The following is a 23,785-nucleotide window of genomic DNA, read 5'->3' as shown; positions in this document are numbered from 1 at the left end:
TGCTAAGTGAATTTTTTTTAAATCCCAACTATATACTGTCTAAAAGATACTCAATTCACTTATAAGGACACACACGGACTGAACATGAATGAATAGAAAAAAATATTTCATGCAGATGAAGACCAAAAGAGAACAGGGATAGCTATACTTATACTAGATAAAATGGATTTTAAGTCCAAATCTATAAAAAGAAAAATTAATAATAAAAAAAGCCAATAACCCAATAAAAAATGAGCAAAGAATTAGAATAGACAGTTCACAGGACAAGAATAGCAAATGGTTTGTAAACATATGAAAGGATACATTTTTCATAACAAAAAAGTAAATTAAAATAACACTGAAATATCTTTTCACAGTTCAGATGGTACAAATTCCAAAGTCTGGCAACACACTTTTGTTGAAAAAGGTATGGGGGAAACAGGTCCCTTTCGTGTGGAGGGCAAATTAAATATCTGTGGTAGACAATTTAGCAGTTGCTGTCAAAATTACAAATGGAATGTCATTCAACCTGATAGCTTCTCTTCTTAGACAAACTTTCACACATATGAAAATATAAATGTACAAAGGTATTCATTCAACATTCTTTATAATAGTAAAATATTTGAAATAATCCAAATGTTTATCAAACAGAGTCCATTTTATTAAGTTATGGCTGAATTACACATTGGAGTACCTGGATGCTATAAAAGAAGATTGGGAAGTTTCTTTATGTACTAACATGTAATGATCTCTAAGGTAACAAATCAGAGGGCAATGCAGCCTATACATCATTGGATTATTTGTGTTTTGAAGAAAGCAGAGAGAAAGAGTCACTGATTTTCCTTGTTACCTAAATTTTCAGTCTCAGAAGAGTCACTATAATGACTGCCAAAATTTTTTATTCAAAATTCCCTGTCCAAATTGATAAACTGCTAAAATGAATCCACATGCAAGCAGCAACAAATGTTATGCATGATTCCAGGCAAGACCAGAGCGAGCTTCAATCATTTCTCAGGTGTTTTCCAGGAGGCATTGAGTCTCTGTTGATGTCTAATCAAGTTCTACATTATTGTCATCATCTTCTCCATATCCCAGGTAAAAATACCCTCTAAAAGCAGAAAAGAAAATATGTAAGCCTAAAAGATATAGAAATGTTTATACATATGAAGAAAAGTTTGAAGTGATAAAGCATATTGAGAGAGGTGAGTTCATAAAAAGAAAGTATAATTTATAACTGCCCCTGTAGAGTAGTGCTTCTCTAACTTTAATGTGCCTACAAAGCAGCAGGGGATCTCAGCAAAATGCAGATTCTGATTGAGTAGGTTTGAATTTGGGTCCGAGATTCTGCATTTTCTGAGAAGCTCTCGGGTGATTTCAATGCTTCTGATCTACAGAACACATTTTGAAGCACAAACTTTGTTGTCACTGTGTACTGCACGTAATGAACGTAATGAACTCATGATGAGTTCACTAAGTGTTGAATATTTAGGTTCTTCATGCAGCTATCCTTGATATACAACAATTGGACAAACGAGCTGTAGTTTTTGATTGCCTGGGAATATATTATTTTTACTTGAAAAATAATATAAGCTCCAACTATCCAAAAACTTGCAATCCAACAGGTTTTCAGAAATGTATGTGTGTCTGTGTGTGTGTGTGTGTGTGTGTGTATTAACTTCTGTATACATAAAATAACTCTGGAAAGCTTTGTAAAAATAACAAGAAATTTAATATTGAATAGATGGGAACCATGAATAGTAGGCATATTTCACTGTATTTCCTTTTGTACCTTTTGAATTTAAGTCATGTGACTATATTATTTTTAAGCCATTTAAAATCCTCCCTTCTGAAACTGATGACCTGTTGAAGTAGGACAAAAAGGAAGAAGGATTAATGCAGGTCTGAATCTACAGAAAGCTTTGCCAGGAAAAACATGGTGCTGAACTGACCCTGGCCAGGTTGCAATAATTTATATCTACACACAGAAGCTAATAAGCATACAATGGCCATATACTTATTAAATGAGAATTTTTTATTTTTTCAACAATGTTGTGAAAAATGTTTACTAAAACTATACGTAAACAGGATTTTTAAATCACCTCATATGGAAGAACTTACACTGAAAAGAAACAGTAGCCTATCTACCAACCTCTGTTTAGGATAGATCCACAAAGGAAGCCATTTTTAATATTTTCTTCCCATGATTATGTCTATGCTGACAAGTCTATAACTAGGCTTATGCACCTAGTTATAGATTTGGGAATTTATACATTAATCATATACTCTCTGCTATGATGGATGAAGATTTAGCTCACACCATTCCTCACCTCCTCCCACCATCCACTTAAAATAGTTATATCAGTATTCATTTTAGGTTTTCCATTTGTTACATTTATAATGGTGAACAATATGTTTTCATTGTTATTTTTTAATCCCATCAATTGACGCATTATCTCTTGACTCCCCACTCTGTATGATGAGAATGTTCTTGCTCTTGCCCTTCCTTGTAGCTCACTCTCCACCTTTTGTCCTCCAAATATTGTCATCTGTATTTTACATTGACAAGTGTATGACATTTACATTCTGTTCTCAATCATAAATATGCAGCCCACATTTCACCCTAAAAGGTTTATCTTAAAAGTTGAACATTGATATGATTTGGCTGTGTCCCCACCCAAATCTCATCTTGAATTGTAGCTCCCATAATTCTCACATGTTGTGGGAGGGGCCCAGTGAGAGATAATTGAATCATGGGGGAAATTCCTCCATACTGTTCTCCTGGTAGTGCATAAATCTCATGATGGCTTTTAAAAGGAAACCCCTTTTGCTTGGCTCTCCTTTCCTTTTTGCCTACCACCATGTAAGATATGCCTTTCACCTTCCACCATGATTGTGAGGCCTCTTCAGCCACATGGAACTGAGTCCATTAAACCTTTTTTTCTTTATAAATTACCCAGTCTCAGGTATATCTTTATCAGCAGTGTGAAAACGGACTAATACAAACATTTAAGGCAGTGTTACATAACTATGACCATAAAATTATTGTTCACTATAGCCAAATAGTGTATGATTATATTTTATTTCTTATGCAGCTTTTTGTTTTTCCTGAAGTTCCTAATTAATTTCTCGTCTTTCTTCCATTAACCATTTAGTAATTTTAAGAACTCAGAATTTCCCCCAATACTCTTGTTTTTCTTCTAATATATCATCATATTTTTCCAGTCTCTCCCTTCCCAGACTCTTCTATTTTCTGCTGCAATCTGTACCACTGCCTGCTAACATAATTATTTTCTTCAACTTTTCTTTGCTGCTGTCCTGGGTTGTATCCCTGCCACCTGGTGGGTCTTTTGACTAGAGGGAAAGCTCTTGGCCAATGCATCCCCCTGGCTACTGCAAGAAGACATTGCTCAGTCTAACAAGGGGTTGAGCTTCTTGAAGAAAAGAATATAAAAAGCCAAAATACCATATTCTGTGCTCTTCTTTGCATGCCTCTAGAGTAGCAATCTGTCTTTTTGAGGAGTTCTCTATAATGATGATTCAAATAAGGCAATTTGGAACTTGATCTTAATTTAGTTATTTAACTCATGCCAGTTGTGATTCATTCTGTTTCATATTGAAATCTTATACTTTATTTTTATTTCTGGTATTATTTGGCAGACATGAAATAGAACCACTTTTTTATAATAAAGAATGCTTCATTGTCAAAGAAGTTAAAATATCATGCATAGATTAATGATTAAGGTTTTACAATATTTTACTAATGTACTCTGATTCTATTTCCTTTATAATGATCTATTATTTTAGAGTCTACTTCTTGAGACGCTGTTAGATGAGGTAGGGAAGAAGGTATATGATTACTCACCAACCAGATTAACTTTTCACTTTTTGACAAAGTATTATGTCATGGTTATATACAGCCCTGATTCCATTTAAATATCTGTGTGACAAATATTCTGCAAAGAAAAAAAAACAGGACTTGAGTAATGTGACTAATTCAGCATACATAATTTGTTAATGCAGTTAGTTCTGATTCAGAACTATGAAATTTTTAGAATTAATGGAATGCATAAAGATGGACAATCTAAGTTTTACTTTCTTGGTAATGGTTCAATTTACATGAAACCCTAACCTTTTTATGAAGAGATCAGTATCTTGAAGACATTTAATGTACAAATGGCTTATTTTGTTCATTTCCATTTTAAAACCAGACCTAGAAAACTTAATTTGTTTTCAGAGCTCACCATCCCATCTTTTGCTTCTGCTTAGTGAATGTTTACTGAGTGTGTAGTGTTTATGGCTTCCTCCAACTTACCAAGCACAGTGCTAGATTCTCAGACAAATCAAAATAATTGAAATATACACCTCACTCCAAGTATCTAGTAGTATAAATAGAGATATAAGAAATGTACAGATGAAACAAAAAAAAATATTTAAAACAGTTCATTGTCAGAAGTACCTTGTATGGCACTTAGAGAAAGATAAAGAAAGAAAAAAGAGAAACAAGGGCTGGAATGCCCATAGAAGCCTTCATGAAGAGATATGTGATGATAGAGTTAACCTGCAGGTGATTTTGATGCAAACATTTCAAACCAATTTATTGACTATGAAAGACAAGATTTTTCCACTTCATCTGGAGCATTATTTAACTTCTTGGGTATGTTTTCTTTCTCCCTATATGATGGGCATAAGATAAAAAGATTAATGCTTGCTTTTGAAAGTTGGCTCTAAATGTCAACATTTTTGTGTATGTGTATGATATTGAGTAGTGCTTATTATTATAACTAAAAATCATACAAGAAAAAAATCTTTATTCTTTGCAAGTAACTTGAGCTCAGAAGACATGAACACTTTAGAACATGCATGGAAAGTACCTGACGACCAGCCTAAATGCAATGGAGCAGTCATCCCCCACGACTATCTGGATAAGCTGACTTTCAACACCAGACCTGTAGCCAAGAATTTATGATGTAGAAATATTTCACTTAAAAATAAATATTTCCTGAAAAACCTAAAAACTATGAAAAGCAAAAGTATTAAGTTGAACCATATTGAACTGCTAGTTCTGTAGGTCAAAGTATCAGCAATTTTCTATGGTGCAATAGAGGATAAGACTGTTTTCCAACATGATTTTCCTGGTAGCCATTAACTATAGATCAGTCTTGGCAAAATAAATAAATAAACCTATAAAGGCTACTTTTACTAAATTTAAGGTTAACAATAGATACATCATCTTTAAAGCAATCAAAATGGGCAACCAAACTTTTCTAAATTCTATGAAGTTTCTTGAAGAAGAAACATCCTGAAGATGAAATCTCGTTGAGGAAGATTCCTTTGTGGATCTCTTGCATTGATTGAGAATCACTAGCTTAATAAAATGTGTATTTGCTTTTCTGTAGATTGATTTAATAGATAGTGCTTATACTAGACCCTTTTAGATTTTCATATAGGAAATAAGGCTAAGAAGACAGAGGGAAAATGTTTGTCAGCCTTGACCCAGAGTTCTCAGGACAAAGAAGAATAACATACTGAGATCTATTCAGCCTTGGCTTCTCACAGATCGTTACAACCAAGATGCCAATTAACACTGAATGTGACAGTGGCTTTTGTGATGTGGACAGCTGGCCACTCAAGGATACACAAGGACCACCTGCTCGTATAACATAGGCCACCAAACAGGCACCAGATGGTGACAACATTTGAACGTTATTACTACAGTCACTTTCATCTCGGCTCCATTTGAACTGGACATTAAGAGAAAGAGCTGTGAAATTCACATTTGATTTTTGGAACAATATGGTTCTCTATAAATCTCACATGTATGACTTACTTGAAGCCAAAGAATCATTGCTGGGCATTGGTGGCCCAACAGAAGTTCTACATCATGTGGCAATTACAAACAATTGGCTTTAACAAGATATACTATACCTGCTGAGATACCCGTATGGAAAGCTTAGAGAGAAAAAATGTAGAAAAATTAACTACAGGGAAAGACTTGAGTGAGGTGATGGATTTGGGGGTAAATAGGAAAGTAAAAAGTGTTTTCCAGAAGAGGCAAGTGTCAAAGCAGGAAAGGAGCCAAGATATGCATATTTTTGGCACTATATCCCAAGTCCTTGAAATTTGATCCTGGCTATATAGATTGATAAGAAAGAACATTCTAGAAATTTTTAGACATGCTTATTGCCCGCAAAAACAATGGTGTACTTTTTCAATCAATATGCAATCTCTTCCCAAGATTGAACAAAATGTTCTGTTAAAGTGGTTGATGCCCAAAGCAATACAGAATAGTTATAAAGTAAAACTTATTCAGCAATTCTTGATACATAGTTTGTACTTTGGATGACGAGGAATCCATGATTGTATTTCACAGGGAGGAAAAGACTTGATATATCATATCCGAATCCTTAGAAAAGAAAATAACATTTCTAAAAGCCAGGGATGATGTGTGGAAAACATCAATAAATTATATAATAATCAAAAGCCCATAGAGATTTCACTAACATAATTTATTCTGCATTATAGACTGATGTGGTCTCTACCCATCTATGAAAAAAAAAATCAGATTCCCATTTCCCTAACAATGTAGGTGAATCTTGTTGAGAACAGCAGCCAGATGTCCAACATGATTTCCTGAATTTCATAATGCAACTAACTTAGCAGGTGACCCTAAGTCTCTAAATCAAATTGTTAGGGCTTTGGAGGTCTCCTAGCTAGGCAAAAAAGGGGTCAGTATGAAAACAATTCTGAAAAAAGCTAGAAACGGCAAAAGGAAAGAGCAGGAAAAAATATTGGTGAAATTTGACAAATGCATTTCTCAGCATTATGTCAAACATGTTTACTGAGCTGCACAATTAATAAAAAATATTCTGTACTAGAGTCCCTAATTATTATTCTACACAGGACAGAACACCTCTTCATTATCCCTTTTTGAATTGATTGTGTACATCAAACAGTCGAGATATAAATAAAATATGCCTGCATGCATAATACCCTCACATTAAAGCTGGAGGCAATTAACCTATGATTTTTCATTAATTAAATTAAAATAACCTTCTAAAAAATGTCTAAAACCATAACAGGTTTTTTAGTCTCTATTTTCCTCCCAATGATGCAGAGAGGCTGTTTACCAGATTTATCACAAATGCTGTTTTTGATTTTATCCCCGGCTTGCCTCTAATTTTCTCCTGAGGTTCCAGTCTCATTTAGCTAAACCCAATTACAATGTCAGAGGTTTGGGGGTTTTTTTTCTATCTTTAAAAAATACCTGTTCTCATCAAGATTTTATTATTATTATTAAACTGTCCAAGCATCTTCTCCTTGAGCTGTATTTCTATTATGTAAGTGGAGAGCTGCAAATTATTTGGTGAATTTGCTGAATATAGGCAGTTGAGCCACATAAATGGGATATCAGAAGGAAAGAATAGGTCTGAACATGGGGTTCCCTCAGCTAAGCTGGAAAGCTCTCCCTACCTCCTGCTTGGGATCCTTCCAATTCCTCCTTGACTTTTCTGATTTCCAGTCATCACAAGTTGTTCATTCTTCCAGTATTCTCCCCTTTAAAAAGTGTTTTTATTTTAAAATAGGCATAAAAGGTTATATATATATATATGTATATATATATGTGTATATATATATGTATATATATATGTGTATATATATATGTATATATATATGTGTATATATATATGTATATATATATGTGTATATATATATGTATATATATATGTGTATATATGTATATATATATGTGTATATATATATGTATATATATATGTGTATATATATATGTATATATATATGTGTATATATATATGTATATATATATGTGTATATATATATGTATATATATATGTGTATATATATATGTATATATATATGTGTATATATATGTATATATATATGTGTATATATATATGTATATATATATGTGTGTGTATATATATATATATATATATATATATATATATTCCAAGGAACATAACCTTAATGCTGGAATTACTTTGTTTTGCTTTTCTCTAAACCCCTTCTCAGACCCACTGAAATCCCACTATATTAAGGGACCACATATTCCCAGATTTCTCCCACCTAAAGTCAACTTTTCTTGGTAGACAATTAGGTGTTCAAATTTTTCCTACACATCATGTATTGGTTGGCTTGTCTTTTCCATATATATTTACTCTTTTTCTCCTATGCAGAGAATCTCTCCCTAAAATATTGTATTGCTTCCTTTTTCTTGATTCCCATCACCATGACCTAATATGGACACTCATAACTTTGCCCTTATACCTAAGTTCTCCCTCTAATTTGACTCATTGCCTCTAAGTTATCCTTCTACAATGTGCACTACCTGTACAACACATCTTCCTACAGCCTTATTTTCCCCTGGACCCCCTCATCACACATCTACATCAGCGTGATAGCAAACATTATCCATTACACATCCGACAAACCTTGTCACCTTTCCCATCTATTTCCTGCTAGGAGAGTTCTGAATTTTGTATTCTAGTGTATTATAGAATCTAGAAGAGATTATAATCTTACCCCAAAAAAATGGCCACTCCTCCATTCTATGATGGTCTACACCAGTCAATGGCTTAGGAGTAGGCACTTGACCCAGTTCTGGCCAATGAACTTTACAGGAAAGTCAGTGTGGGACTTCCATCCCTGAATAAAATGATAGCATCTCATAAGGAGAAAAGATCATACTCCTACACCTTTCTCACAGCTTGGAATACTGGTATAAGAATGTGATGGCTAGTGCTATGCCAATGATAAGAATAGATCAAAAAGAAAGAAGATCAAACAACTTTGAGTCCTTCATGACACCAAGCTGCTGAACTAATGCTTCAAGGCTTTTTATTAAAGAATAAGAAATGTAAAGTTAATATATTGAATTTAATTGAAAAAGATCAAAAAATTATTTTACTGTACAAAATGAATCTGCAAAAAGACTACGTAAAGTATTGTTGTTCACCGTACCAGGTTTGGAAACTCACTGGCACAGAAGACCATGAATATACCCAAGACTATGTCATGATAAATTACCATAGGAAATTGATAACATATTACACAGGACGTAATGTCAGGGTACACACTATTTCCAATCTGACAAAGACATCGGAGAAATTTACTAAGCACATATTTGAACAATCGGAATCTGTCATGTGCATTCTCAGAAGTCCCTGGAGAAGTACATGCCTGACAGGGTACAAGGGCATTGGAGAAGCTATTATAGTCAATTCTGTGAATCAGATACCCTGATTCTCCAAGGCAGTTTTTACAAGAGCAGGTCAATGTCTTTTGATTAAAGCTCTATTTTAAAGTGATAAAAGGAATTTGAGGAAGGGTTTCCTTTTGGCTATAATATCTTTTAAAACTATATTAAGATAAGTGCTCTTTATACAAAGGTATCTTTTGACAAAAGAGGATTTTATAACAAATAAATCTTGAAATGATGCATTAATTTAATTTTTACTTCAGATCATCAATAGACCACAATATACTATGCACAAAAAATTATAATGCACAAAGAGATATAAAATATTAATGTGACTGAATTTTACAAATCTGTACATAAGATTTTTAGGTACTTCAAAGCAGTCAACTTGTAAGGTCATGTCCTTATTGTGATATGCTCTAATATACTCTGCATATGCATCCTTGACAGTGGCAAATCCTCAACCTTTAAGAATGGAATTTTGTTTTTAAAAATTGGCGTTACATTTAATGAAATTAATCTCACTTTGCCAAAAGTCTTGTTCTCCTCAAAGCCCAGGAGAACTTAAGTCTCCCTCATACCCTGTGTCCTACAAGTCAGGCCATACCAATGTCACGTGGGTCACAGGACCCAGATTCCTTGCCAAGACTCTTGCACATCAAAGGCCTTATTCCTTCAAGTGAGGACTCTGGAACTCTCAGAGTCCAAGGATCCAACCTTTCACCATGCATAAATTGAAGAGCGTTCCTGTGATGTAATGTAACTCATGGTCTTAAATCCCCAAATTCATGAGATCAACTCAGTTCTCTTGACTTCATTTCCAAAGGCTCACCTAATCTAATCTATCTGGTACATCTTGACCTACCACTATTACTCCAGTGCTTTTACACCATGGTATGCAGGGCTCATGCCTATACTTCACCAGTGTGCCTGAGAACTCAGGTCTCAGTATCCTCCATATATTATTTTCACACATTCTTCTCTTTTGTGTGGCAGGCTTATCAGCTTCTGTTGATGCCCTTTCAGTACCTTGTTTATAGGGACCATGTCAGAAAGTAAGCTGAATATTGCATCAGCCTTTGTAGTCATTCCACATTTCTTTATCTCAAACCCCATAACTTCCTCCAGCAATGACTCTCAGAAATCATTCCTATTCTTATTCATGCCATTCATTACATACCATCAACCAAAACTCCTATAGATACTCCTTAAAAGGTACAAAAGTTTGGAAATAAAGTACATATGATGGTTCTCATCATTCTCTGACACTAAACTGTAAGGTCAACATGTTAGCCCTTTGTTTCCAAACTTGCATTATATGAATAAATCTAGATAAACATTTTTATTTAGGATTGGTATCCCCCATCTCTCCAAATTCTCATTACTCACTATCTAAAAATTCAGTATAAAAGATTCAGATGAAGTCATCTGACCTCACTGTCTGAGCTCTTGCCATTCGAATCCAGTACCAAATATTAATAGATTAGGGGATGTCGAGGGATATTTACTGGGCCAAAATTATAGAGCCATATGGAACACAATGACTCACAAGTCCTTCAAGACTTCATTAAAATCAGACTTAATATATTCATATTTTTAATAAATAATGTGCATATGAAAGGAGGATTTGTCAGCCATGAAAAAGCACAGATACGGGACAGACAAAGAGTAGACCTGCCCCAACTTGTGCCCCAAACATATTTCAACATGCTCCTCCTAAAAGAGAGGACACTTTAGCCAAAGCTTTAAGTATTTCTGGTCTATTTCAGTAAAACAAGTTAAAAAAATTGTTTTTAAATGGAACATTATGTAGATCTATAGATAGCACGTCCTTCTAGGATATCAGAGTCTAGCCATTCATTTTCTTCAAGCTATTTTACAACTCTCTCTAAGTTGATAAGTGCATAAATTATGTCTTGTCCAGCAGAGTTTTCATTGGTTTCCTTTCTCTGCTATAGAAAAACTAGTTTTGCCTCCACTTGCAGTTCAATTCCTTTATTCCAAATACATTTGTGCTTTTTTACTTTTCATTTCAACCAGTTATAACATTGGCCATGTTACTTCATTGAATGAGTAAAATAAATTCTGTAACATGTTCATTTTTAAATATTTATATCTGTACGAGTCAGGATTACAACTTTTTCCTGAAAATTATCTTTCTTAACAACCTTAAGGCTATCTTAACATGGTCTGAATGAATATTTACCTTAACTAATTTCTCTTATAACAATTTGATGTTCAACAAGTATTTATTTGATTTTAATTGGCATTCCATGTTGATCTTCCTTTTGGAAGAGCATGCAAATATAAGTGTTTCAGTTCAGTGGCAGTTATATATTTTATTATAAACATCAAATAACTCCACTCAAATGTAAATGATGAGCACACAAAACAGTTTTGAATAAAGATGAAATATGGGCAAATATAGTATAAAGGAAGAGCATGTGCTTTAGAATCAGACCTGGAATTAACTTCTAGCTGTGCCAGTTTATAAGCTGTATGACCTTGGGCAAGTCACTTGATCTCTCAGAATCTGAGTTTGTACATCAGCAAATATGGATACTAATACAGGATTGCTGGGGAAATTTGTAGTGCCATATTTCTAATCTAATTGTCAGCAGAGATCATCTTTTCCTTTTCATGCTGCAACCTCTGGAAAGTTCAGTCCCAAAGGCTCTATTGAGTCCCACTTCCATGGTCATCTCTTCTTCTAAATTACTATTTCTACTAAATCTTTGATCTCTTTCACATCCTGCCTCTTGTGTCTTCCTCTTTTCTCTAACTGTGCCACCCCACAGGAAGCACAGCCCCTTTTTTGTCTGATTTCCCCAAAGCACCACCACTCACTCAAGCCTTTATGCCTAGTAGACAGTAACGGAATATTAACAGACTTTAAAGTAAATATTCAAAACATTGAGGGCTGTTGCCTGCTCCCAACCAACTTTCCTGCTAAAATGGCTTCCTCTCATACCAAAACATGGCAGAGACACAACAAAAAAAGAGAATTTTAGAACAATATCCCTGATGAACATCGATGCAAAAATCCTCAATAAAGTACTGGCAAACCAAATCCAGCAGCACATCAAAAAGTATATCCACCATGATTAAGTGGGCTTCATCCCTGGGATGCAAGGCTGGTTCAATGTACGCAAACCAATAAACGTAATCCAGCATATAAACAGAAACAAAAACAAAAACCACATGATTATCTCGATAGATGCAGAAAAGGCCTTTGACAAAATTCAACAGCCCTTCATGCTAAAAACTCTCAATAAATTAGGTATTGATAGGACGTATCTCAAAATAATAGAGCTATTTATGACAAACCCACAGTCAATATCATACTGAATGGGCAAAAACTGGAAGCATTCCCTTTGAAAACTGGCACAAGACAGGGATGCCCTTTCTCACCACTCCTATTCAACATAATGTTGGAAGTTGTGGCCAGGGCAATCAGGCAGGAGAAAGAAATAAAGGGTATTCAATTAGAAAAAGAGGAAGTCAAATTGTCTCTCTTTGCAGAGGACATGATTGCATATTTAGAAAACCCCATCATCTCAGCCCAAAACCTCCTTAAGCTGATAAGCAGCTTCAGCAGTCTCAGGATATAAAATCAATATGCAAAAATCACAAGCATTCTTATACACCAATAACAGACAAACAGAGAGCCAAATCATGAGTGAACTCCAATTCACAATTGCTTCAAAGAGAATAAAATACCTAGGAATCCAACTTACAAGGGATGTGAAGGACCTCTTCAAGGAGAACTACAAACCACTTCTCAACAGAATAAAAGAGGATACAAACAAATGGAAGAACATTCCATGCTCATGGATAGGAAGAATGAATACCGTGAAAATGGCCATACTGCCCAAGGTAATCTATAGATTCAATGTCATCCCCATCAAGCTACCAATGACTTTCTTCACAGAATTGGAAAAAACTACTTTAAAGTTCATATGGAACCAAAAAAGAGCCCGCATCGCCAAGTCAATCCTAAGCTAAAAGAACAAACCTGGAGGCATCACGTTACCTGACTTCAAATTATACTACAAGGACATAGTAACAAAAACAGCATGGTAGTGGTACCAAAACAGAGATATAGACCAATGGAACAGAACAGAGCCCTCAGAAATAATACCACACATGTACAACCATCTGATCTTTGACAAACCTGACAAAAACAAGAAATGGGGAAACGATTCCCTATTTAATAAAAGGTGCTGGGAAAACTGGCTAGCCATATGTGGAAAGCTGAAACTGGATCCCTTCCTTACACCTTGTACAAAAGTTAATTCAAGATGGATTAAAGACTTAAATGTTAGACCTAAAACCATAAAAATCCTAGAAGAAAACCTAGGCAATACCATTCAGGACATAGGCATGGGCAAGGACTTCATGTCTAAAACACCAAAAGCAATGGCAACAAAAGCCAAAATTGAAAAATGGGATCTAATTAAACGAAAGAGCTTCTGCACAGCAAAAGAAACTACCATCAGAGTGAACAGGCAACCTATAGAATGGGAGAAAATTTTTGCAATCTACTCATCCGACAAAGGGCTAATATCCAGAATCTACAAAGAACTCAAACAAATTAACAAGAAAAAGACAAACAACCCCATCAAAAAGTGGGCAAAGGATATGAACAGACACTTCTCAAAAGTAGACATTTATGCAGCCAACAGACACATGAAAAAATGATCATCATCACTGGCCATCAGAGAAATGCAAATCAAAACCACAATGAGATACCATCTCACACCAGTTAGAATGGCAATCATTAAAAAGTCAGGAAACAACAGGTGCTGGGTAGGATGTGGAGAAATAGGAGTGCTTTTACACTGTTGGTGGGTCTGTAAACTAGTTCAACCATTGTGGAAGACAGTGTGACAATTCCTCAAGGATCTAGAACTAGAAATACCATTTGACCCAGCCATCCCATTACTGGGTATATACCAAAAGGATTATAAATCATGCTGCTATAAAGGCACATGCACACGTATGTTTATTGCAGCACTATTCATAATAGCAAAGACTTGGAATCAACCCAAATGTCCATCAATCATAGACTGGATTAAGAAAATGTGGCACATATACACTATGGAACACCATGCAGCCATAAAGAATGATGAGTTCATGTCCTTTGTAGGGACATGAATGAAGCTGGAAACCATCATTCTCAGAAAACTATCACAAGAACAAAAAACCCAACACCGCATGTTCTCACTCATAGGTGGGAATTGAACAAAGAGAACACTTGGACAAAGGAAGGGGAACATCACACACGGGGGCCTGTCATGGGGTGGGGGGAGGGGGGAGGGAAAACATTAGGAGATATACCTAATGTAAATGACGAGTTAATGGGTGCAGCACACCAACATGGCACATGTATACATATGTAACAAACCTGCACATTGTGCACATGTACCCTAGAACTTAAAGTATCATAATAGAAATAAATAAATAACTAAAATGGCTTCCTCTCATACCCAACATTTTCCTCATATCTCCCCCTCTGCTCCCAAACACCAAAATTTTTGTTGTATTTTTTTCAAAAATCAGTTTAATTACCTCTTATTTTCACTCACAAGGACATTCTTGTGCCCATAGAGACTGTTTCTGAGAAGAATTTGGTGGTCAGCATTTAAAGTAACATTATTTTCTCTTAGCTACATTCCTAAAATTCCTGGAAGAGCAGACATTCAATTAGTGGTAGTTATTATCATTATGTGTATAGATCCCCAAGGTAATGACCTTGAAATGCTATTCTCACTTGAATATATAAATTCTTTCATGTCTGTTAAAAAGCCATTTCCATTATTTTATGGTTATCCCATACAAATGACCATTCCAGAGACCATGGAGAATAATTCAATGCTTTTGTTTTTTAGAGTGCTGAAAAATAACTCACTATCATTACATTTTTAATTATATCCCAAAAAATGGACAGTTTTTTCTTTGTTTTGCTCCTACAATTACTTCTTTTCTTGTGTAAAACATATTCTGCTTTGGATTTGGGAAAACCACCCATCTGTGCCTCCTCGTAGGCTGCTGACACCATGGCCAGGGTCTACAATGTGACCTAGGACTAGAAACACCACGTTCTACTTGCGGACCTCAAGTATTGGTCAGAAATGGACACATTACCAAAATCCATTGAATCATACCAAATCGGACTTAATTCTAGGATATTAGCAGACATTTTTAGGAAGGTGGACCATCCAAACTGGAGCTCTTATAGACATCTTATTATTGTCATATAAGGGGATAATTTGTCTGAGAATAAAACCAATGCAGCAGAAGACTGCACTGAAAGCTTGAGAGAAATCTGATCCTTGTGACATTTGCATGAACCGTTCGTCAGGCAATATTTGAGGCCAGGCCTATCCCTAAATTTCTGCTGTTGTTATATAGCAGAATAAGCTCTCCTTTTTTTTAAGCCACCTTGGATTGAATTTTCTATCCCTTGTAACAGAGAATCCTGTGTGACTGACTCATTTCATACAAATGGATTTAAATAAATTCAAAGAAATACACACAACCATACATATAAAAGTAAACAGAGGCATGGAGGCATACAATTAATAAATGAAAGAAATTTAGACAAAATTATGTGTAAACCAACTGTGCAAAACTGCATGTAATTAGTTTCCAAAGGAGAGGTCCAAATTCAGGACATTCCTAATGGCTAATTAATTAATAGTTGTGAATTGCATAATATCCATGAAATTAAATAAAATCAATTGAATAGAAGGGCCCCAGTGTCCTGGTTCAAGAGGGAAAATCTTTAATAGATCTTCATAGAGGGATATTGTATGCATCATGGAAGGCAAGGTCCTCAGTGATAGACTTACCAAGAATGGAATAGTGAGCTTCATTTAACTGTTTCTTGTAATGAAGCTCAACAAAAAGCCAAAGTAATGACACCAAGACACAATTTTGTAAGAGCAGTTACATGAAAGACTGAAAGACTGTGGTCTTATTACACAGCTCTCTGACAGCTAAGAGCCCAGAATTAGACTGTCTTTAGGTCAATGGTTCTCAAACTTTTTAGCAGTAGACATTTTTATCCGTATGAAACTGTGTGTGGAGCTGATCTGTTTGACTCCTGACTGGGGAGTCCGGAGAACCCACTCATCAACAGACCTGTCACACCACTTACCCTCTGTCTACCATGGCAGTCCCTGTGGAACACCAGGCCTCTGACAGTTTTTTTAAAGAAAAGAATATATTTTGCACCATAAGACAGGGTGAAAAAAAATTTTACATAAAAAGAATATATTAATATCAATTCAGAAATAGTCCATAAATTGTATTTTTCCACATTTGAGCTATCCGAATTTCAAAGCAGAAAACTCAATTTCAAATTATCTAACATTGATGAAGGGCAGGACCTATATGCGTTAGTGATCAACTAAGTGAACAATAGGATTTCATCCTTCAACCCTTTCATACCCCAGGAAAATAAATGAATTCCATCAAGATATGTTCCTGAATATCAGACTATCTATCTCTGAACAGAGATGCATAAAGGTAGTACCTGAGAGGGAAAGCCACAGCTTCCTAAGGAAACAGTTCTGGTTTTATCCTGAGGCAAAGACAAGTAGGCAATAAGGATCCAAGAATTCTGTGTCATAGAGCCTATCTTAAATCACAATATCTTATAAACATTTCAAACAATATAGAACCTCTCATAGCCTTCACAGTGTCCAACTTTGAACAATGTAATTTCTTAGAGAACTCTTAAAAATACATTGGCTGAAAATACATCTTCATGAAAATGAACAATTTGAGAAAACATAATTGAATATAAGCCAATTAAATATTGGAAGGTATTTACCAAAAATGATCATTTGGGATCTAGAATAGTGAAATGATGTACATTCATCTTTTAAGACAGCTTGATAGCAAAATCAATTATAACTTGAGACAGAAAACTCATGTTATTGATGTAAAGAAAAATATTTATCTTTCGATTCTGAATAGCATGAATCTATTTACTCCAGAAGCAGTTTCAAGTCATTATGATATCAGGAGAACAAAGAAGAAAATATATGCCTATTGTGCACTAGCATATTTTCAATGAGCCTATTCTCAAACCAGTGGTAGGCACCAAGTATCTCATTTTGTTGGGAGGTTTTAGAATGCAGTTTCTTTGTGAATCTCAGTAATGAGGAGTTTATATCACTTTTATATGGCATAGTCTAGAAGCTGAAAAACGACAGTCCACAGGCCAGATGTCTAAATAAAGATTTTTTGAAACACAACCACGCCCATTTGTTTATGTGTTATCCATGCTGCTTTTGTGTTCCAATGTACGATCTGAGTGGCTGCAATAGAGACCTTATGACAGTGAGACTGAAATATTTATTCTATACTCCTTTAAGAAAAACTTTGTCCACTTTGGACTTGGTTAATACCTGCGAACTGCCCCTGGATCAAAGGCCAATAAAATATCAAAAAATGTTAAGTACTTTTTTATTCACAAAGTTACGATGTAAAGTCATGGGTGAATATTGTCAATATTAGATGAGTAAAACTTAAAGCCCAGATGTTCATCATGTAGAATATTGGCCCAAGAAGCACACATTTAAAATCAGTTTGGAAGGAAACTAATAGCATTCAGAAGACATGCCTGGTTAACCAATGGACCTATAATGCAGGGCAAGGTAGAATAATTTTAAAAACTGAACAGTTTTTAAAAACTTTTAAAAACTGAACAGTTTTTAAAAACTTTTAAAAACTGAACAGTTTTTAAAAACTTTTAAAAACTGAACAGATTAATCAATGGACTTATCTGGTGAAATAGAGAATACCTTGCTAAGGATTGAATAATGGGCCTATGACATAGAATGAAGCAGATCACTTTTATAAAACTGTTAATAATCTACTGATTATTCTATGAGCCCATCCAGATGGAAAAAATACAGAGCCTGTAGTTTGCAAACAAACCATTTAAAAATCCGGAGAGCTAGAAGTCTTCAAGAGGAATTTTACTTAATTTGAGCTCTTCAGTCAGCTATTCCAAGCGAACAACCACTGTTAACATTATTAAAATCTGAAAAACATTTGGAGACTACAAAGTTCAAGCAGTTATCCTCAAATCAAATTAACCTCCTTTGTTGTACTTTAATGAAGGTTTACCTAATCCATGTGTTTTCCTCAGAGATGTGAGAGCTATCATTCCCAGGAAAACTCAGGACTTGGTGTGGGTAAGAGAAATAAAAGAGAAAGTATCTATAGAAGGGCCAAAAAAAGAATAAATGAAAGAGAAAAATAAATGTGCTCCAAATAAGAGGAACAAAACATTTCTTAGCATAAATATTACAGACCACAGTAAAGCCTCTCTCATTTAAACCTGGAGAGAGCAGAGTTACCTGCCTGCCATCTGTGCTTGCCAAGCCAGAAACAAAGCTTGCCAATTGGCATGCCTTAACCAGATTCACAAAGCTCAAAACCAACTTTCCATTTGGAGCAGACCCCCATTGAGGAAAAAGATCTGCATAATGGCAGAAGAAATCAACATCAATTACCTATAATAATCAACCTAGACCCTTATAAGTAATTCTAAAATGAATTAATAAGAAGCTGCTCAGCATTTGAGAAGTATCAACAATGTGAAAGAAAACTGAAAAGATAAGAAGAATGAATAATTTTGAGTAAAACAAGATTATTTGGGGGAATGGAAGACAACTTTTTTAAAAATCTAAATTCGATAAATTGATTAATTAATGACAATTATGATACCCAGAAAACCAGACTGCCATCTATAAAACAAAAATTATATCAATAAAAGAACACAAAAAAGATTTTATAAAGTAAAAATATGATTGGAAAAAAATCAATAGAAATGTTGGATAAATAGTTATGGTACTCTCCTAATCTTTTAGCAAAAAAGACAAAAAGATTTTAAAAAATAGAGAAATGTCTTATAAGATGAGTTAAAACAGAAGAAACTACAGGAAAAAAAATAGGAGGGAAGTAATAATCAAAGATGTAGTCGAACAAAATATTTTAGAGCTGAAGAAAATTACTAGAATAAATGGTATCAGAAAGATAATTGAAAAAGCCTTATACCTAGACACATTCTAGTAAAATATAAAAACAAGGATACAGAGAAAATTCTAGAAGCATCCAGAAAGAGAAAACAAAAATAACAAATAATCATATTGCTATTACATATTTCATTCAAAATAGTGCATGTTGAAAAGCAATGGAGCAATGTCTTCAAAGTTCCAAGGGGGAGAAATCAATATGACTCTAGAACTCTTCACGTAACTAAATTACTAATAACATGTGAGCACAAAATAAATGCATTTTAGACATGCAAAAACTTTGAAACTTTTTCACAGATATATTTTATGTAAAAAAAAGTCACTACAGGAGATAATTGAACAGTGTTCAAGTCAGTGACTCAAAAACACTGACAGCTGAATGTATCATACACACAAAAAAGGGAACCTAGTAGGAAAATGACAAAATGTTGAAGCCACAGGAACACATTTCCTTTTCTATGGGTGACATCTTACTGCTTGATTGTTCACTAAATAATAGGTCCTCAGAGTTTAAAAGTAACCTAAAGACAAAATAGGATTCTTAACTATATTTATAATATTGAATAAAAACATTAAAGCACTTGAAAATTTGTAAATAAAAATATTGAAATTTTTCTCACTTTACATAGACAAAATCAAAAGATAATTATCTGAAGTTAATTAAGAAATGGATTTAAGTATAATATTTAAAGTTATAAATGTACAAGAATAAAGAGTAGTATAATTATTAAAAATTATGAGTAGGGAGAAAGGTATAAGGGTGACAGGATTAAGTTAATGTTTTCTTTTTATACTGGGGTGTAAACAGATGTTGTTTAAAGTTGCTAAATACAGAAAGAGACATAAGATTTAAACAAGAAGAATTAACAGAAACTGTAAAAAGTGGTTATATCTAAAAAGTGGGACTACAGTTGAGTAATATCATAGGAGATTTTTCATTTCATACTTTTTTGCACTGTTTCAAATTTTTCCATGGGCATATATTACTATAACAACATTAGCAATAATAAAGATAATTATGGGAAATGCTAACCAGCATATGGGTTTCCAGCACCTCACTCACCATATTCACCTATAAGAAACACAACCCCAGAATCTACAGTTATTCTAGCACCTCATTCACCATATTCATCTATAAGAAACACAACCCCAGGATGTACATTTACTCCCAGTTCTGAGCATCAAACACAAGTCTTACCTCAAGCTTTTATTTGATATTTTTAGAAGAAACAATACTCTTAAAATTTAAATATGATAAGAACTCAGGTGGGAACTCCTGAGTTCCCTCTTTCTTGTTGCACCAGTAATTTTAGCAATGTAGTTTTTCACTTACCATCATTCTTTATCAAGTCAAAAATTAGAATTTGTGAAGTGGAAAAAAGTTCCTCTCTTGAGACATTCAGTAGATCCTGGGACACCAAATAATTATCATAAAAATTCAAAAATCTCTCCAACCATTTTGTTCTTCTTAACCCTTTTATCCAATCAGGAGTACAAATAGGCTGCAGGTTGAGGATAATATGAGAGGAAATTGATCACTTTCTGCCTAGTCCAAAGACTCCTTCCTAAGTATGGCAGTAAGCAGAGAAGAGATAATTACAGTTGTTTCTCAGATCACCCCTAAGGCTCCATTATGTGCTTTCATTCAGCAGGATCTGTTTCTTCTAGTGAAGAATTATTCATTCAGATTAATTCAACTTACAAAGGAGAAGAGTTCCAGAGACACAATCCTCTCCTCTGCAATGTGTCCCAGGAGTGGTCCGTGGAGCACGCCCCAATCCGGTCATTTCAATGTCCAGAGATAATTACCTCCACTATGGAGAACCCACAATAAATAACAGTTCAGATTATTGGTATCAAGCCAGACATCCAGTAGCCTATGTAAAACAAGTGCAACTTCTCCAGGAAAGGCTTTTGGATTTTCCTATGAGACCAAACACCAAGAAGTCCTGAGAATAAACAGGATGGCGGTGGTTCGCTTACCTTTGTTTACCTTTGTTATTTTGCCCTTAAAACAAAAGGTTTGAAATCATGGGGATAAAAATATTGCTATTAACATTGAGATAATATTAAAACCTATCAGGAAAGCTAATTCATCTAGATCTTTATTTTTGAAACCCCAATGAACCACATTTTTAAAAGGAATCTTAAGAAGTGGCAATTTTCAAAAAATCTAATCATAAGAATACAGTTTTTCTTCTTAAGATTTGGTGGCTCAAACACTGCAGCTGTTGTTGAGTGATCTGGCCCAAATAAAAAGGCTCCCCAAACTCATCAAACCCCACATGGGATAATCTATTGACTTTTTATGTCATAGTACCCAAACTGGAGTGTCTCATGGTGATTTGTACAGACTCCAGAAGAAAAATCTTCACGCAGGAAAAAAGGAGTCAAGAAATGAATGGAATTCAGGTAACAGTTATGCACAATAAATATAATTAGTATATGTATCTAATTGTACTCTAAAGAACTGTGCATTTATGTATACATATGTAACAAACCTGCACGTTGTGCACATGTACCCTAAAACTTAAAGTATAATAATAATAAAATAAAAAAATAAAAATAAAAAAAAGAACTGTGCATTCACTGTATGTAAAGTTTACCTCAATTTAAGAAAAAAAGAAAGAAAATGAGTTACCCTGAAGTTCTAATCCTCTGAGAAGGTGAAGGTATAGAAAGTATTGCTTTATTTGCAGGCTGTTCTTACTTTGCACAGTTCCAATATGCATGAATTTCAATTATCACAGGTTAGTTAAATAACAACAGTTTCCCAACAACACAGTTTAAATTTCACTTACCACAATCACAGTCTATTAACAGAACAATTGCATAAAGCAGAAACTGCTGCTAACTTGTCAGTTCACAAATCACTATGTAAATAACAGATGCACTGATGATCGGTGAACAATCACATCATTTGCTTCAAAATCTGTTGGTGACAGGCCAGTGGTATCTGAGGTTCAGTTCACACAGTGTGTAGTTGTGTTGCCTCCTGGTCGGTTGGAAATAAACCGATGTCACATTTCATGAAAATAGATACTCAAAAGAAAGAATTGGCCAACAAAGATGAAAGTGCAATGAAGAAACTAAAAGCGATAACAATATAAGTAAAATTTAAATCAAACATGCACAGCACAGAAGACATAGCTGACTGGGAATATTGACACCGCAGCCATTCAAGAGAGTCTAGATATGCAGCCAGTGGAATTTAGCTAAGGTGAACAACTTACCAATATAAATAAGCAAAGCCTTTGTGACAGAAAAGAAAAGAGGAAGATGTCATAGAGGAAGTGATGCCAGGAAAAATCTTCACATTAAAGGACATCTCAGAAATATTTCACATTAAAAGCACAAAAGATAAACTGCTGGAAGCTAATCCAAACTTTGGAAAGAGTGTGACAATTCACCACACAATAGAAAAGATATTCATTCTACATTTTAAGTTATATGAGAAGGCAAGCATGTTCAAATTATTTTTGATACTTTTTTTTTTACAAATAAATAATGGAATTCAATTCTCAATGTTTCTAATGTTTTAAATTATGGTGCTATAAGTAAATATTAATTTAGCCAGTTTTTTTTTTCATTTTGCTATATATTTCCAACCTACAGTAACAGAGTTTTAGTGTTTTAACATTTTTAAGAATTGAGGACAATTATAATTTTTCTCATTAGTTATTAAGATTGCTTTGCATAGATTCAGTTTGCATGGTCTTTTTATTATTATTATTATTTTTGTCCCACACACTATGCAAAGACTGTCTCCTAAGACTGGATTTTTAGTGAACACTGAAAAGCCATTTTAGAGAGGAACAGGTTTCATTGAGAAAAGAACCTCTTGATCACTTGAACCCTCTAAATGAATCATGTGGGAGTCTAGTAGAAACGTTTATGAAGCTGGGAGAAGCTATACTACGGCCTTCAGTCTGAATCAGATTACCTTTCACATTGCCTAATCTTTCCTTTGGAAAACAGTACGAAGTATTAAAGAAGCCCAGTCTCAGCTGCCTCCCTTGGCCCCAAGAGCTTTCTCAGTGAGTAGCAGAGCACTGGCTCAAAGGGCAAAAGGATATTGTCTCTTTTCAGTTAGTACCATCCCTTCTCCCATCAATAACTATTAATGCCTTCTTTTTGTATTCTCATGGTAGCAGTTCTAACATCTATCCCAGGCCTTATCTCCTTCTAATCCTCATCTCCAGTGAGACAGAGGGTTCCATCTGAATAAGAAAGATTACTATCTACCAATGGGAGTCAACTAGGTTTTATTTCCCGTAATCTAGAACTTGTTTTTAAGATGGCTCTTACAGCAGCACCTATAGATTTTCCCCAAAGAATGCCTCAGGAAGCTCAACATTGCTTAAGGACATATTTGGCCAAAACAATATTAGGGGGGTCTTTCCTCACATATCATCTCCTTTTGCCCTTCCACTCTTGTCATTCATACAATTTGGATTCTACTTAACCCAAGTCCAAATGTTTAATTCAAGTGGACACAGATCTGCTTTTTAAAATGTCTTTAAATTTACTGGAT

At 34.5% G+C, this 23,785-nt stretch overlaps 1 long non-coding RNA gene across 1 annotated transcript; it reads right to left on the bottom strand.

Annotated features, from left to right (window-relative positions):
* Window positions 1-862: 862 nt before the first annotated feature.
* Window positions 863-22,464, bottom strand: LOC104007625 (uncharacterized). The gene is made up of 5 exons (XR_008536749.2): window positions 22,053-22,464; window positions 20,585-20,753; window positions 3,842-3,932; window positions 1,769-1,839; window positions 863-1,087 (listed from the first exon to the last, which is right to left on the bottom strand). It is a non-coding gene; the product is annotated as an uncharacterized LOC104007625 (long non-coding RNA).
* Between the last annotated feature and the right edge of the window lie 1,321 nt (window positions 22,465-23,785).

Source organism: Pan troglodytes, chromosome 7 (assembly GCF_028858775.2).
Source record: "Pan troglodytes isolate AG18354 chromosome 7, NHGRI_mPanTro3-v2.0_pri, whole genome shotgun sequence".
In the NCBI taxonomy this organism is placed as follows: domain Eukaryota; kingdom Metazoa; phylum Chordata; class Mammalia; order Primates; family Hominidae; genus Pan; species Pan troglodytes.
This window is presented reverse-complemented; position numbering and strand designations above follow the sequence as displayed.